Genomic DNA, 15864 nt, shown 5'->3' on the forward strand with positions numbered 1-15864 from the left:
CACTGAAGCAGTCAATTAAACCTGGTTTCGATCAATATTTTAGAGGATAACACCGGTTAGGTCTGGGTTAGGTCTGGGATATGCGCGCATCTGCCTTATACTTTCGCCTTTTTCGCAAACTTGTTGGCAAGATCCTGGGTTTTTTTCGGGTTTGGATCACGTAGTAATGTGGTAACACACTGAAGCAGTCAATTAAATCTGGTTTCGATCAATATTTTAGAGGATAACACCGGTTAGGTCTGGATTAGGTCTGGGTTATGCCCGCATCTGGCTCATGATTTTGCCTTCTTCGCATACTTGTTGGCCAGATCCTGGGTTTTTTTCGTGTTTGGATCACGTAGTAATGTGGTAACACACTGAAGCAGTCAATTAAACCTGGTTTCGATCAATATTTTAGAGGACAACACCGGTTAGGTCTGGGTTAGGTCTGGGATATGCGCGCATCTGGCTCATGATTTTGCCTTCTTCGCATACTTGTTGGCCAGATCCTGGGTTTTTTTCGTGTTTGAATCACGTAGTAATGTGGTAATACACTGAAGCAGTCAATTAAACCTGGTTTCGATCAATATTTCAGAGGATGATACCGGTTAGGTCTGGGTTAGGTCCGGGATATGCCCGCATCTGGCTCATGACTTTGCCTTTTTCGCAAACTTGTTGGCTAGATCCTGGGTTTTTTTCGTGTTTGAATCACGTAGTAATGTGGTAACACACTGAAGCAGTCAATTAAACCTGGTTTCGATCAATATTTTAGAGGATAACACCGGTTAGGTCTGGGTTAGGTCTGGGATATGCGCGCATCTGCCTTATACTTTCGCCTTTTTCGCAAACTTGTTGGCCAGATCCTGGGTTTTTTTCGTGTTTGAATCACGTAGTAATGTGGTACCACACTGAAGCAGTCAATTAAACCTGGTTTCGATCAATATTTTAGAGGATAACACCGGTTAGGTCTGGGATATGCGCGCATCTGGCTTATACTTTCGCCTTCTTCGCATACTTGTTGGCCAGATCCTGGGTTTTTTTTGGGTTTGAATCACGTAGTAATGTGGTATCACACAGAAACAGTCCATTAAACCTGGATTCGGACAGTATTTTAGAGGATAACACCGGTTAGGTCTGGGTTAGGTCTGGGTTATGCCCGCATCTGGCTCATGATTTCGCCTTCTTCGCATACGTGTTGGCCACTGGTTGGCGATAAAACTGTAAGATAAAGGATGAATTAAGTTCCAAGTCCCTAAAATTTTCCAAATCATAGATTTAAAAATGATTTAGATATTTACATGATTTTAGTGTGGGTATTTATACAAGTATGTAAATCTCTATTTATGCATAACATGTTACCCCTAAATGGGCAAGTTAATGAATTATACAGGGTGTTCGGCCACCCCTGGGAAAAATTTTAATGAGGGATTCTAGAGGCCAAAATAAGACGAAAATCAAGAATAAAAATTTGTTGATGGAGGCTTCGTTAAAAAGTTATTAACAATTAAATTCAACAATTTCAAATCGTTCTGAAAAAATTATTTTCAGCTGCGGGGGTCAATTACAATCATTTTTGGTCATTACACATACCTCCGAAATCTTATCCACTTTCGAGAAAAAAATTCGAGAAGGTGTTGAAGTTTTTCGACGAAAAAAAAATTTGTCAAATCGTTTTGGAAAAATTATTTTCGGTTGCGGGGGTCAATTACAATCATTTTTGGTCATTACACGTACCCTCGAAATCCTACGCACTATCGAGAAAAAAATTCCTTACCGAAAATCTAATTTGGCGCCTAAATTTTTCGACGAAAAAAAAAAATTTCAAAACGTTCTGGAAAAAATATTTTTAGTTGCAGGGGTAAATTACAATAATTTTTGGTCACTAGACATACTCCCGGAATTCTACCCACTTTCGAGAAAAAAATTCGAGAATGTGTGAAATTTTTCGACGGAAAAAAAAAATTCCAAATCGTTTTGGAAAAAATATTTTTAGTTGCAGGGGTCAATTACAATAATTTTTGGTCATTACGCATACCCTCGAAATCTTGAGCATTTTCTAGAAAAAAATTCATTATGGGCGGAACTTTAAACGTTAATAATTTTTTAACAAAGCCTCGATCAACAAATTGGTATTCTTGATTTTCGTCTTATTTTGGCCTCTAGAATCCCCCATTAAAATTTTTCCCAGGAGTGGCCGAACACCCTGTATACATGTTAATTGTATAATAATAACCCTTTGTTCCTCATAAAAATTCACAACTGAATTGCTATCATTCTAAAAAAATCCATCCCAAAATATATTATCAAAACTAGTAATAAATTATTTGAACAAGGTGATAACAGATTTGAAATATTTAATAAAATTTAAATACCAGATATTGATAGTATTAATAAAATATAATATTAATACTATTTTGACACTGTTATTTGATTTTAATATTAATTATAGATACTTTGATTATTGATTTATTAAAACATAAAGTTAATGAAGTCCCAGTAGATTATAAATATTTTAAAGAGCATGAATTAGCATAGAATTTCATAAAAAATTTGATGAGTGATAGAATGTAACTTGAATAATCTGAATTTTGTAGCTTTTACTATATCTTTGGATATGGAATCACAGATTCATTTTATTAATAAAAATAGAGATAGTACTGATGATTTGCTCAGACTCGTTAAAGTAAGTGGGCCAAGTGGGAAGAATATTAAGATAGATGGATAGATATTGGTAAAAGTATACTTCTTGTCCTTATATAGGAAATCTTTAATATTACAAATAAACTCTTTCTGTAAAATCTTGAACTTATCATTATAATTTATAGAATTAAAGTCAACGCATCTAATAATGAAAGTGAACTGAAGTATTTTATAGACTTGTCAAGAACGTTTTTTGGTATATTCCTAGCAAACGACCCGTTCAACGATCGGGATGAGTTATACGTAATTCGATTCGTCTAATTCAGTATATTATTTCATTAGTATATGCATTTCATTATCTGCGGAAATTCGGTATTTTTACAAAGTAACTAAGTATTTTAAATATATTCTGATAGGTTCACAGGTGGAAACAAGTGACTGTCGTTACCTGTGTTCAAAATGCCAGCTAGTAAAATGCTAATTTGTTAACAATAACATTTGTTGAATGAAATTTCTGCTATTTCTGCAAATATCTCATTGAATAAATCACCATCTTTCTATTACATATACATTTACTAAATACATAATGGCTCAGGTATCCAATGAAGTTACTCTTATTGGAAATATAAAATATTGATAGTATTATATGTTAGAAAAAAGTGGTGTCTTCAATTTAATTCATGTAAGCATCAGTAATGAGATCTTGAAAATTGACGCTGTGATTAATTTTCAAATGGCCTCTGTGCCATTATTTCTACAACAAAATGTTGATTCATCAGTCTCTATCTACTCTACCCTTCCACAATTGCTGCGCAGTATTTTTATTTAATGTTAGTTATATAATATATCACGACATTGCTCATAATTATACGTTAGCATATATGGTAATTTTAAAACAATATCTGTAACTGAGTTTGTTTTTAGAAAACCACGTTCTTTGCTTTTCAAATATCTTTATATAATGCAATGGCTTTTAAAAACTAAGGGTATAAACATCTCACCGTAAACCGTAAATAGTTTACATTTTAAAGATCCAGAAACAGGCGCTCATACGAATAAAACAGAAACTACGTGGAAGCATAGTAAACACTTTTTGCCTGAATATTGTCGGTTAGTATTTGCAGTTCCACACGTTTTTTAATATGTTTTTCTAACATATAATACAAAATAATAAATATTATATTTTCTATTTTCAGCAAAAAAGATAATTTCATTGGGTACTTAAGCCATTACGTGTTTTATAAACCTTCCAAGCAAGGAAAGGATGATTTATTTAATCAGTTCTTAAAAGAAATTTCAGAAATTTCATTTGATGATGATTGATTCTGTAAAAAATCAAAATATACCAGACTTAGATGATAATGAAATTTAATAATAAAAACAAGTTAAACCAACGTACTGCGTGCAATAGTAATTTACTATATATTGTAAACACTGTCAGCGGCGGGGAGACATTTTTTACTGTTGCTGCATGTACTGTCTACATACCTGGTTTTAATACTGTCCACCTGACCGACTCGTGGAAGTTCTATGCCTAAGAAAATGATTTTTATGCATCATACAAATTCTTCTACAAATTCCCATTTGACAATGTAGAATAGATCCAATTAGATAAATTATTTATAATTTTTAAAATGAACATAGCAACGATTTAATGTTAATCATTACATTACCAATCTTTCCAGATATTAGTTTAAAACCATCACCAACTTTAATATCAACCGGGTTTTGTAGATTTTTGGATTCATAAAAGTACTCATCTGTGTTTATTATGTGATCTGAGCAACCACTATCTAGTAGCCATTTAATATTTCTACTTCTTCTATTTTGTTACTTTTCATTACTTCAACCTTGAATGAATTGTAATTTCTACTGTCATCTAGACTCGAATTTCCAGCCACTTTTCTATCGTGTCTATTTTGTATATGTTTGAAAAGGTTGCCTTTTGTAATAATTATTAAAGTTTTCTGGGCAGTATCGTTGGATGTGCCCTGACTTATTACACTTGTAACGTACCGCTTCAGTAGTCGTTGCACTGCTATGCTGATTATCCTTTGAATTGAGATACTTGTTCTGATTGCGTTGTACGTGTCGAAACCTATGACCTCTAGGATTTTTAGTTAAATTTGAACTAAACGTGCGAGTGTAATTTCTGCTGTACTCAAAGTAGTAACTTTTACCGTTTCTCTTTTGATACTCTAACAGTAATTTAGATTTTACATACTCGACTGTTTTCTCCTTCGTTGGCAGTGCATCAATAATATCAACAATACGTGAGAAGTTAACGTTAATAACAGATAATTCAATTTATCCTCTTCATTCACAGTCTCACCAGTATTTTTGAGCCTATTTATATGCGTTTCAAATTCGTTAAAGAAGTCACTTGGATTTTCACCTTCTTTCATTTTTAATTCTAACAATCTTCTTTTACACAATAGCTTTACTGCACTGTTTTTAACTAGATAAATTTCGTCAAGCTTTGCAATCATATTTTTCGCAGTCGTTTCTGATATTATTAATTCTAACTGAGTGTTTGAAATACTGTTTACGATGTAACTTTTTGCTTTAATTTCCTTTTTTATTCCAATCTTCGACTCTTATTTCAGCCGGTCTTTCATCATGTAGAATAACCTCGTTACAGTCTTTCATTTCTAAAAATAAATTTAGCCTGAATTTCCAGTTCCATAAAATATTTGTAACATGAAATCGTCCTTTTTTTCACTTGCCATGCTTCAAACTTAGGTTATCTTCCTTTCACAACTAAATTTCTTTTCTTTACTGTTAACGAACAAACCACGGACCTCTGCTACCATGTTAAAATACTGTTTATATTATTTATTATAATGAATCTTGTTACAAAACAAACACACTTATTTTCCATTGTGAAAAGAAAACTTAAAAACTAAAAAACATTCCTCGACGTGTGCTTCTCTCACAAACACACACACACTCCTAAACACTAAAGAAACTAACGAATTTTAAGTCATATTTCTAACAATAACAGTAACATGTACTGAATTAGGCGAATCGAATAATGTATAACTCACCCCGATCCGTGAACGGGCCTAGCGTTTGCTAGGAATATAATGTTCCATAACTTTTCAACAAAGTCTAAAATTTTTCCCAAGGGCTTTTGAATACCTATACACTGTATAGATATCCTGTTTCCTTCAACCGAACGACATGTGTCCCTAAAAAATATATTTATAAAGTAAGTCGGTCAAGTAGGAAGAATATTCAGATATTTAAGAATATGAATATATTGGTAAAAATATCCATTCCTCTTACCTTTATGTCCTGTGTATTGGATAATATAGATTTACATACTTTTACCGCTGAATTCGAAATTCTGAACTAAACATAGGTACAGGACTCGTAAAAACCGTTTTTTATTCTTTTTATAGTTTTATCTGTTTTCCAAAAAACAACCAATTAAATTAAGTTGCAAGAATGCAAAAGCGATAAAACTTACAGAGGCTTTAATAGAAAATTATAAAACAAAATGTTTACTTAAGACTTTACCTTTTGTAAAAACCGGCGATATTGACTGTGTGTGTGTAAATCGTCGTACGTTCGTGCCCGGTGCAGTAAAACACGTGCATCGATCTAGGTTACGTACGTTCCTCACGTGCCACTTTCTCAATCTATACTTTTACATAAAAATTACTTAGAAAATCACTCCTACTCCTCATTTGGACAGAATTTTTACTTTCATGATTTTAGCGAAAAGTCGTTTTCCTGCTCGGGGAACACATATGTACAGGGTGTTCGGCCACCCCTGGGAAAAATTTTAATGGGGGATTCTAGATGCCAAAATACGAAAATACAGACGAAAATCAAGAATACCAATTTGTTGATAGAGGCTACGTTGAAAAGTTATTAACAATTAAACTCAAAAATTTCAAATCGTTCTGGAAAAATTGTTATCGGTTGCGGGGGTCAATTGCAATCATTTTTGGTGAATACACATACCTCCGAAATCTTACCCACTTTCGAGATAAAAATTCGAGAATGTGTGAAATTTTTTCGATGGAAAAGAAAAATTTCAAATCGTTTTGGAAAAATTGTTATCGGTTGCGGGGGTTACTTACAACCATTTTGGGTGAATCGTCATACCCCCCTAATCATGCGCATTTTCGAGAAAGAAATTCAGTACGGGCGGAACTTTAAACGTTAATAACTTTTTAATAAAGCCTCCATTAACAAATTGGTATTCTTGATTTTCGTCTTACTTTGGTCTCTAGAATCCCCTGGGAGAAATTGTAATGGGAGATTCTAGAGGTTAAAGTAGGATGAAAATCAAGAATACCAATTTGTTGATGGAGTAATACGATACTAAACAAGTTATTGACGTTTAAAGTTCCGCTCTTACTTTCGAATTTTTTTCTCGAAAATGCGCAGGATTTCGTATGTGGTATGTCTATTCACCGAAAATAATTGTAATTGACCCCCGAAACCGAAAGTAATTTTTTCAGAACGATTTGAAATTTTCTTTTTCTTTCGTCGAAAAATTTAGGCACTGTCTGTCGATTTTTCTTAAAAATTCCTTTCTGATTTTTATTCAGTTTGTAAAATAGTTGTTTAATAATACTCTTTGTGTAGGTACCCATGAGCTCTACTCGCGAAAAAAAAACGTTTCATTGGAATATATTCACTATTCACTATATCAGTAGGAGTTGCGGGGGCTGTTTGAAAATTTGACCAGTTATATGGGATTTTTCTCACTTTACGGGGTCAAGGAACAACTTTTCCAACATCTCTACATATTCTCCATTAAAATATGCGTTGTGTTGCTGTTTGAAACATTAAAATCGTTCAATCCGGCTGTCGACCAAAAAAAAAAAATGCTTGTAACTGACCCCTGCAACGAAAACTAATTCTTCCAAGACGATTCGAAATTCTTTTTTACTTGAATTTTTTTTGTCGAAACTGAGTAGGATTTCGGGGGTACGATTCTAACTGACCTCCGCGACCAACAATAATTTTTTCAGAACGATTTGAAATTTTTTTATTTAATGTTATTAATAACTACTTTTTAACGAAACCTCAGTCGAAAAATTGATATTCTTAATTTTCGTCTTATTTTGGCTTCTAGAATCTCCCATTAAAATTTTTCCCAGGGGTGGCCAAACACCCTGTATATATTAAATCAATATTAATGAAATTACACCTTGACCGAATTCATTTCAATCCCCACACTAATACATATATTGTGTGTATGTACCATAAATGGTCGAGAATGGAGTCACCTTTCCTATATTGGTATTATTAGATGGTCGCAGGTCCTGCATAAATTTCAATTTACATAATTTTTGTTTTGAGTAAACTCATTTTACTTTTTTGTATATTATTACCTAATGCAACTCATATTTTCCAGCCATGCGATGTAGGAATATTTAGACGATTAAAAGTTGCATGGCGAAGGGTAGTGCAGGAACATAGACAAAGTACGTAGGTAGACTAAACCCATTACGAAGGTGAATTTCGCACCAATATATCATACCATATATAAATTCCATGAAGAAGGAAATGCTTTTAAAGCTTGTGGTGGCCTATGACCGTTTAACTCAAATACAATTTACTAGACAAAACGTATTTCAGAAAGAAGAAAATAAATTAGAATTCATGTCGCCAGATGAAACTGACATCAATGACAGCAATATAGGTAGTTTTACATAGCATTCAAGAGCATATTCCAGATGATCTGAGAGGGGAACAATTTTCTTTTCTATATAGAAAATATTAAAATACAATCGGGACACAACTAAGACACAACACAACACAAGACACAACTCGCAGAGAGAAAGCACTGCTGATGTTCAACGCAGTGCAGTTCATAGTAACAGTAAAACCAATACCAGTGTAGAAGACTAATTTAACAACGTTTCGCTAGAAGAAACTAATATATGATATACTGATCATTAATTAACTTTAATATTTCATGACAATGATGCTTTTACTTTTTTCTAATGGGAATTGTTTTGTTTCCGATGGTACTGAAATCAAACTACATTAATTCTACAACGTTACTTTACTTATTTTCTCGTAAAGACAAAGATTCTTCAGAATCTATTCTGGATAAACATTATCAACATTATCAAAAGATTGAAAAAACAACAAAGAAAAGAAAAGAAAAGAAAAGAAAAGAAATATAGAAAGAGTGTGTGCAATCAAAGTTACATCAAAGACATGAAAATAGGCTCAGCTTGAAAAAATAGAAGCAATTGATAACCAGGAAAAAGAAAAACAAAGAATGAAAGAAGAACGATTAGAAAAGAAAAAAACAAGCCGAGAAATTAAAAGAAGAAAAGCTATTGAAAAAAGAAAGAAAAACAGAAAAATGAAAAGGAAAAGGAAAAGGAGAAAGAAAAGCAAGACGAAGAGAAGGAGAAATGTAAAACTCAAACTAAAAATAAAACTAAAGTTAAGAACGTGAAAAGAAAATAATAAATAATATTATTGTGTTGTTTTTACAGGGTGAATGTAGTAACTGAACCAGGTGGTTATGACTATGCAACATTTTTATTAGCATCTTTTTCAAACTCCACTTGGAACAACACTGTACGTATGTATGTATGGGATTATCAGGAACCGTGTTTGTTCGTTAATCGGCACACTCGTATTTATTTCGTTAAACACAGTCACACCTACTACGTACTTTTCTTCAATCTTTCTCTCTTCCGTGCTGTCTTTTCTCGCTTTCTGGGTTATTCACCCATCAGCTGTTCGGCCGTACGCTCGCCGCGTGTTGACGGCTTTTTCGGCGGTAACCGTCTTCGCTCGTGCAAGCTCGTGGACAGCGAACGATTCGCTGTACGGCCAAAAATTCGTGCGCGATTTAATAATTTTCAACTGCACGGTTCCCTACATACAGGGTGTTCGGCCATCCATGGGAAAAATTTTAATGGGGGATTCTAGAGGTAAAAATAAGACGAAAATCAAGAATACCAATTTGTTGATGGAGGCACTGTTAAAAAGTTATTAATGTTTAAAGTTCCGCTCGTACTGAATTTTTTTCTCGAAAATGCGCAAGATTTCGGGGGTATGTCTATACATAAAAAATGATTGTCACCGACCCTCGCAACTGAAAATAATTTTTCACAGAACGATTTGAAATCTTCTTTTTTCATCGAAAAATATAGGCACCCGATTAGATTTTCGGTAAGGAATTTTTTCCTCGAAAGTGCGTAGGATTTCGGGGGTATGTGTAATGACCAAAAATGATTGTAATTGACCCCCGCAACCGAAAATAATTTTTTTAGAAAAATTTTTGAAAAATTTCTTTTTCGCCGAAAAATATCAACACATACTCGAATTTTTTTCTCGAAACTGAGTAGGATTTCGAATATATGTCTATTCACTGAAAATGCTTGTAATTGACCTCCGCAGCCGAAAATAATTTTTCCGGAACGATTTGAAATTTTTGAATTTAATTGTTAATAACTTTTTAACGAAGCCTCCATCAACAAATTGGTATTCTTGATTTTCGTCTTAGTTTGGCCTCTAGAATCTCCTATTAAAATGTTTCTCAGGGCTGGCCGAACACCCTGTATACTACTATGTTGGTTTGTTCCGGTTTGAATCACGCAGTAATGTGGGCCCACAAAGAAGCAGTCAATTAAACCTGATTTCGATCAATATTTTAGAGGATAACACCGGTTAGGTCTGGGTCAGGTCTGGGTTATGCCCGCATCTGGCTCATGATTATGCCTTCTTCGCATACTTGTTGGCCAGATCCTGGGTTTTTTTCGGGTTTGAATCACGTAGTAATGTGGTACCACACAGTAACAGTCAATTAAACCTGGATTCGGTCAGTATTTTAGAGGATAACACCGGTTAGGTCTGGGTTAGGTCTGGGTTATGCCCGCATCTGGCTCATGATTATGCCTTCTTCGCATACTTGTTGGCCAGATCCTGGGTTTTTTTCGTGTTTGAATCACGTAGTAATGTGGTAACACACTGAAGCAGTCAATTAAACCTGGTTTCGATCAATATTTTAGAGGATAACACCGGTTAGGTCTGGGTTAGGTCTGGGATATGCGCGCATCTGCCTTATACTTTCGCCTTTTTCGCAAACTTGTTGGCAAGATCCTGGGTTTTTTTCGGGTTTGGATCACGTAGTAATGTGGTAACACACTGAAGCAGTCAATTAAATCTGGTTTCGATCAATATTTTAGAGGATAACACCGGTTAGGTCTGGATTAGGTCTGGGTTATGCCCGCATCTGGCTCATGATTTTGCCTTCTTCGCATACTTGTTGGCCAGATCCTGGGTTTTTTTCGTGTTTGGATCACGTAGTAATGTGGTAACACACTGAAGCAGTCAATTAAACCTGGTTTCGATCAATATTTTAGAGGACAACACCGGTTAGGTCTGGGTTAGGTCTGGGATATGCGCGCATCTGGCTCATGATTTTGCCTTCTTCGCATACTTGTTGGCCAGATCCTGGGTTTTTTTCGTGTTTGAATCACGTAGTAATGTGGTAATACACTGAAGCAGTCAATTAAACCTGGTTTCGATCAATATTTCAGAGGATGATACCGGTTAGGTCTGGGTTAGGTCCGGGATATGCCCGCATCTGGCTCATGACTTTGCCTTTTTCGCAAACTTGTTGGCTAGATCCTGGGTTTTTTTCGTGTTTGAATCACGTAGTAATGTGGTAACACACTGAAGCAGTCAATTAAACCTGGTTTCGATCAATATTTTAGAGGATAACACCGGTTAGGTCTGGGTTAGGTCTGGGATATGCGCGCATCTGCCTTATACTTTCGCCTTTTTCGCAAACTTGTTGGCCAGATCCTGGGTTTTTTTCGTGTTTGAATCACGTAGTAATGTGGTACCACACTGAAGCAGTCAATTAAACCTGGTTTCGATCAATATTTTAGAGGATAACACCGGTTAGGTCTGGGATATGCGCGCATCTGGCTTATACTTTCGCCTTCTTCGCATACTTGTTGGCCAGATCCTGGGTTTTTTTTGGGTTTGAATCACGTAGTAATGTGGTATCACACAGAAACAGTCCATTAAACCTGGATTCGGACAGTATTTTAGAGGATAACACCGGTTAGGTCTGGGTTAGGTCTGGGTTATGCCCGCATCTGGCTCATGATTTCGCCTTCTTCGCATACGTGTTGGCCACTGGTTGGCGATAAAACTGTAAGATAAAGGATGAATTAAGTTCCAAGTCCCTAAAATTTTCCAAATCATAGATTTAAAAATGATTTAGATATTTACATGATTTTAGTGTGGGTATTTATACAAGTATGTAAATCTCTATTTATGCATAACATGTTACCCCTAAATGGGCAAGTTAATGAATTATACAGGGTGTTCGGCCACCCCTGGGAAAAATTTTAATGAGGGATTCTAGAGGCCAAAATAAGACGAAAATCAAGAATAAAAATTTGTTGATGGAGGCTTCGTTAAAAAGTTATTAACAATTAAATTCAACAATTTCAAATCGTTCTGAAAAAATTATTTTCAGCTGCGGGGGTCAATTACAATCATTTTTGGTCATTACACATACCTCCGAAATCTTATCCACTTTCGAGAAAAAAATTCGAGAAGGTGTTGAAGTTTTTCGACGAAAAAAAAATTTGTCAAATCGTTTTGGAAAAATTATTTTCGGTTGCGGGGGTCAATTACAATCATTTTTGGTCATTACACGTACCCTCGAAATCCTACGCACTATCGAGAAAAAAATTCCTTACCGAAAATCTAATTTGGCGCCTAAATTTTTCGACGAAAAAAAAAAATTTCAAAACGTTCTGGAAAAAATATTTTTAGTTGCAGGGGTAAATTACAATAATTTTTGGTCACTAGACATACTCCCGGAATTCTACCCACTTTCGAGAAAAAAATTCGAGAATGTGTGAAATTTTTCGACGGAAAAAAAAAATTCCAAATCGTTTTGGAAAAAATATTTTTAGTTGCAGGGGTCAATTACAATAATTTTTGGTCATTACGCATACCCTCGAAATCTTGAGCATTTTCTAGAAAAAAATTCATTATGGGCGGAACTTTAAACGTTAATAATTTTTTAACAAAGCCTCGATCAACAAATTGGTATTCTTGATTTTCGTCTTATTTTGGCCTCTAGAATCCCCCATTAAAATTTTTCCCAGGAGTGGCCGAACACCCTGTATACATGTTAATTGTATAATAATAACCCTTTGTTCCTCATAAAAATTCACAACTGAATTGCTATCATTCTAAAAAAATCCATCCCAAAATATATTATCAAAACTAGTAATAAATTATTTGAACAAGGTGATAACAGATTTGAAATATTTAATAAAATTTAAATACCAGATATTGATAGTATTAATAAAATATAATATTAATACTATTTTGACACTGTTATTTGATTTTAATATTAATTATAGATACTTTGATTATTGATTTATTAAAACATAAAGTTAATGAAGTCCCAGTAGATTATAAATATTTTAAAGAGCATGAATTAGCATAGAATTTCATAAAAAATTTGATGAGTGATAGAATGTAACTTGAATAATCTGAATTTTGTAGCTTTTACTATATCTTTGGATATGGAATCACAGATTCATTTTATTAATAAAAATAGAGATAGTACTGATGATTTGCTCAGACTCGTTAAAGTAAGTGGGCCAAGTGGGAAGAATATTAAGATAGATGGATAGATATTGGTAAAAGTATACTTCTTGTCCTTATATAGGAAATCTTTAATATTACAAATAAACTCTTTCTGTAAAATCTTGAACTTATCATTATAATTTATAGAATTAAAGTCAACGCATCTAATAATGAAAGTGAACTGAAGTATTTTATAGACTTGTCAAGAACGTTTTTTGGTATATTCCTAGCAAACGACCCGTTCAACGATCGGGATGAGTTATACGTAATTCGATTCGTCTAATTCAGTATATTATTTCATTAGTATATGCATTTCATTATCTGCGGAAATTCGGTATTTTTACAAAGTAACTAAGTATTTTAAATATATTCTGATAGGTTCACAGGTGGAAACAAGTGACTGTCGTTACCTGTGTTCAAAATGCCAGCTAGTAAAATGCTAATTTGTTAACAATAACATTTGTTGAATGAAATTTCTGCTATTTCTGCAAATATCTCATTGAATAAATCACCATCTTTCTATTACATATACATTTACTAAATACATAATGGCTCAGGTATCCAATGAAGTTACTCTTATTGGAAATATAAAATATTGATAGTATTATATGTTAGAAAAAAGTGGTGTCTTCAATTTAATTCATGTAAGCATCAGTAATGAGATCTTGAAAATTGACGCTGTGATTAATTTTCAAATGGCCTCTGTGCCATTATTTCTACAACAAAATGTTGATTCATCAGTCTCTATCTACTCTACCCTTCCACAATTGCTGCGCAGTATTTTTATTTAATGTTAGTTATATAATATATCACGACATTGCTCATAATTATACGTTAGCATATATGGTAATTTTAAAACAATATCTGTAACTGAGTTTGTTTTTAGAAAACCACGTTCTTTGCTTTTCAAATATCTTTATATAATGCAATGGCTTTTAAAAACTAAGGGTATAAACATCTCACCGTAAACCGTAAATAGTTTACATTTTAAAGATCCAGAAACAGGCGCTCATACGAATAAAACAGAAACTACGTGGAAGCATAGTAAACACTTTTTGCCTGAATATTGTCGGTTAGTATTTGCAGTTCCACACGTTTTTTAATATGTTTTTCTAACATATAATACAAAATAATAAATATTATATTTTCTATTTTCAGCAAAAAAGATAATTTCATTGGGTACTTAAGCCATTACGTGTTTTATAAACCTTCCAAGCAAGGAAAGGATGATTTATTTAATCAGTTCTTAAAAGAAATTTCAGAAATTTCATTTGATGATGATTGATTCTGTAAAAAATCAAAATATACCAGACTTAGATGATAATGAAATTTAATAATAAAAACAAGTTAAACCAACGTACTGCGTGCAATAGTAATTTACTATATATTGTAAACACTGTCAGCGGCGGGGAGACATTTTTTACTGTTGCTGCATGTACTGTCTACATACCTGGTTTTAATACTGTCCACCTGACCGACTCGTGGAAGTTCTATGCCTAAGAAAATGATTTTTATGCATCATACAAATTCTTCTACAAATTCCCATTTGACAATGTAGAATAGATCCAATTAGATAAATTATTTATAATTTTTAAAATGAACATAGCAACGATTTAATGTTAATCATTACATTACCAATCTTTCCAGATATTAGTTTAAAACCATCACCAACTTTAATATCAACCGGGTTTTGTAGATTTTTGGATTCATAAAAGTACTCATCTGTGTTTATTATGTGATCTGAGCAACCACTATCTAGTAGCCATTTAATATTTCTACTTCTTCTATTTTGTTACTTTTCATTACTTCAACCTTGAATGAATTGTAATTTCTACTGTCATCTAGACTCGAATTTCCAGCCACTTTTCTATCGTGTCTATTTTGTATATGTTTGAAAAGGTTGCCTTTTGTAATAATTATTAAAGTTTTCTGGGCAGTATCGTTGGATGTGCCCTGACTTATTACACTTGTAACGTACCGCTTCAGTAGTCGTTGCACTGCTATGCTGATTATCCTTTGAATTGAGATACTTGTTCTGATTGCGTTGTACGTGTCGAAACCTATGACCTCTAGGATTTTTAGTTAAATTTGAACTAAACGTGCGAGTGTAATTTCTGCTGTACTCAAAGTAGTAACTTTTACCGTTTCTCTTTTGATACTCTAACAGTAATTTAGATTTTACATACTCGACTGTTTTCTCCTTCGTTGGCAGTGCATCAATAATATCAACAATACGTGAGAAGTTAACGTTAATAACAGATAATTCAATTTATCCTCTTCATTCACAGTCTCACCAGTATTTTTGAGCCTATTTATATGCGTTTCAAATTCGTTAAAGAAGTCACTTGGATTTTCACCTTCTTTCATTTTTAATTCTAACAATCTTCTTTTACACAATAGCTTTACTGCACTGTTTTTAACTAGATAAATTTCGTCAAGCTTTGCAATCATATTTTTCGCAGTCGTTTCTGATATTATTAATTCTAACTGAGTGTTTGAAATACTGTTTACGATGTAACTTTTTGCTTTAATTTCCTTTTTTATTCCAATCTTCGACTCTTATTTCAGCCGGTCTTTCATCATGTAGAATAACCTCGTTACAGTCTTTCATTTCTAAAAATAAATTTAGCC

Source organism: Colletes latitarsis, unplaced genomic scaffold (genome assembly GCF_051014445.1).
Source record: "Colletes latitarsis isolate SP2378_abdomen unplaced genomic scaffold, iyColLati1 scaffold0028, whole genome shotgun sequence".
In the NCBI taxonomy this organism is placed as follows: domain Eukaryota; kingdom Metazoa; phylum Arthropoda; class Insecta; order Hymenoptera; family Colletidae; genus Colletes; species Colletes latitarsis.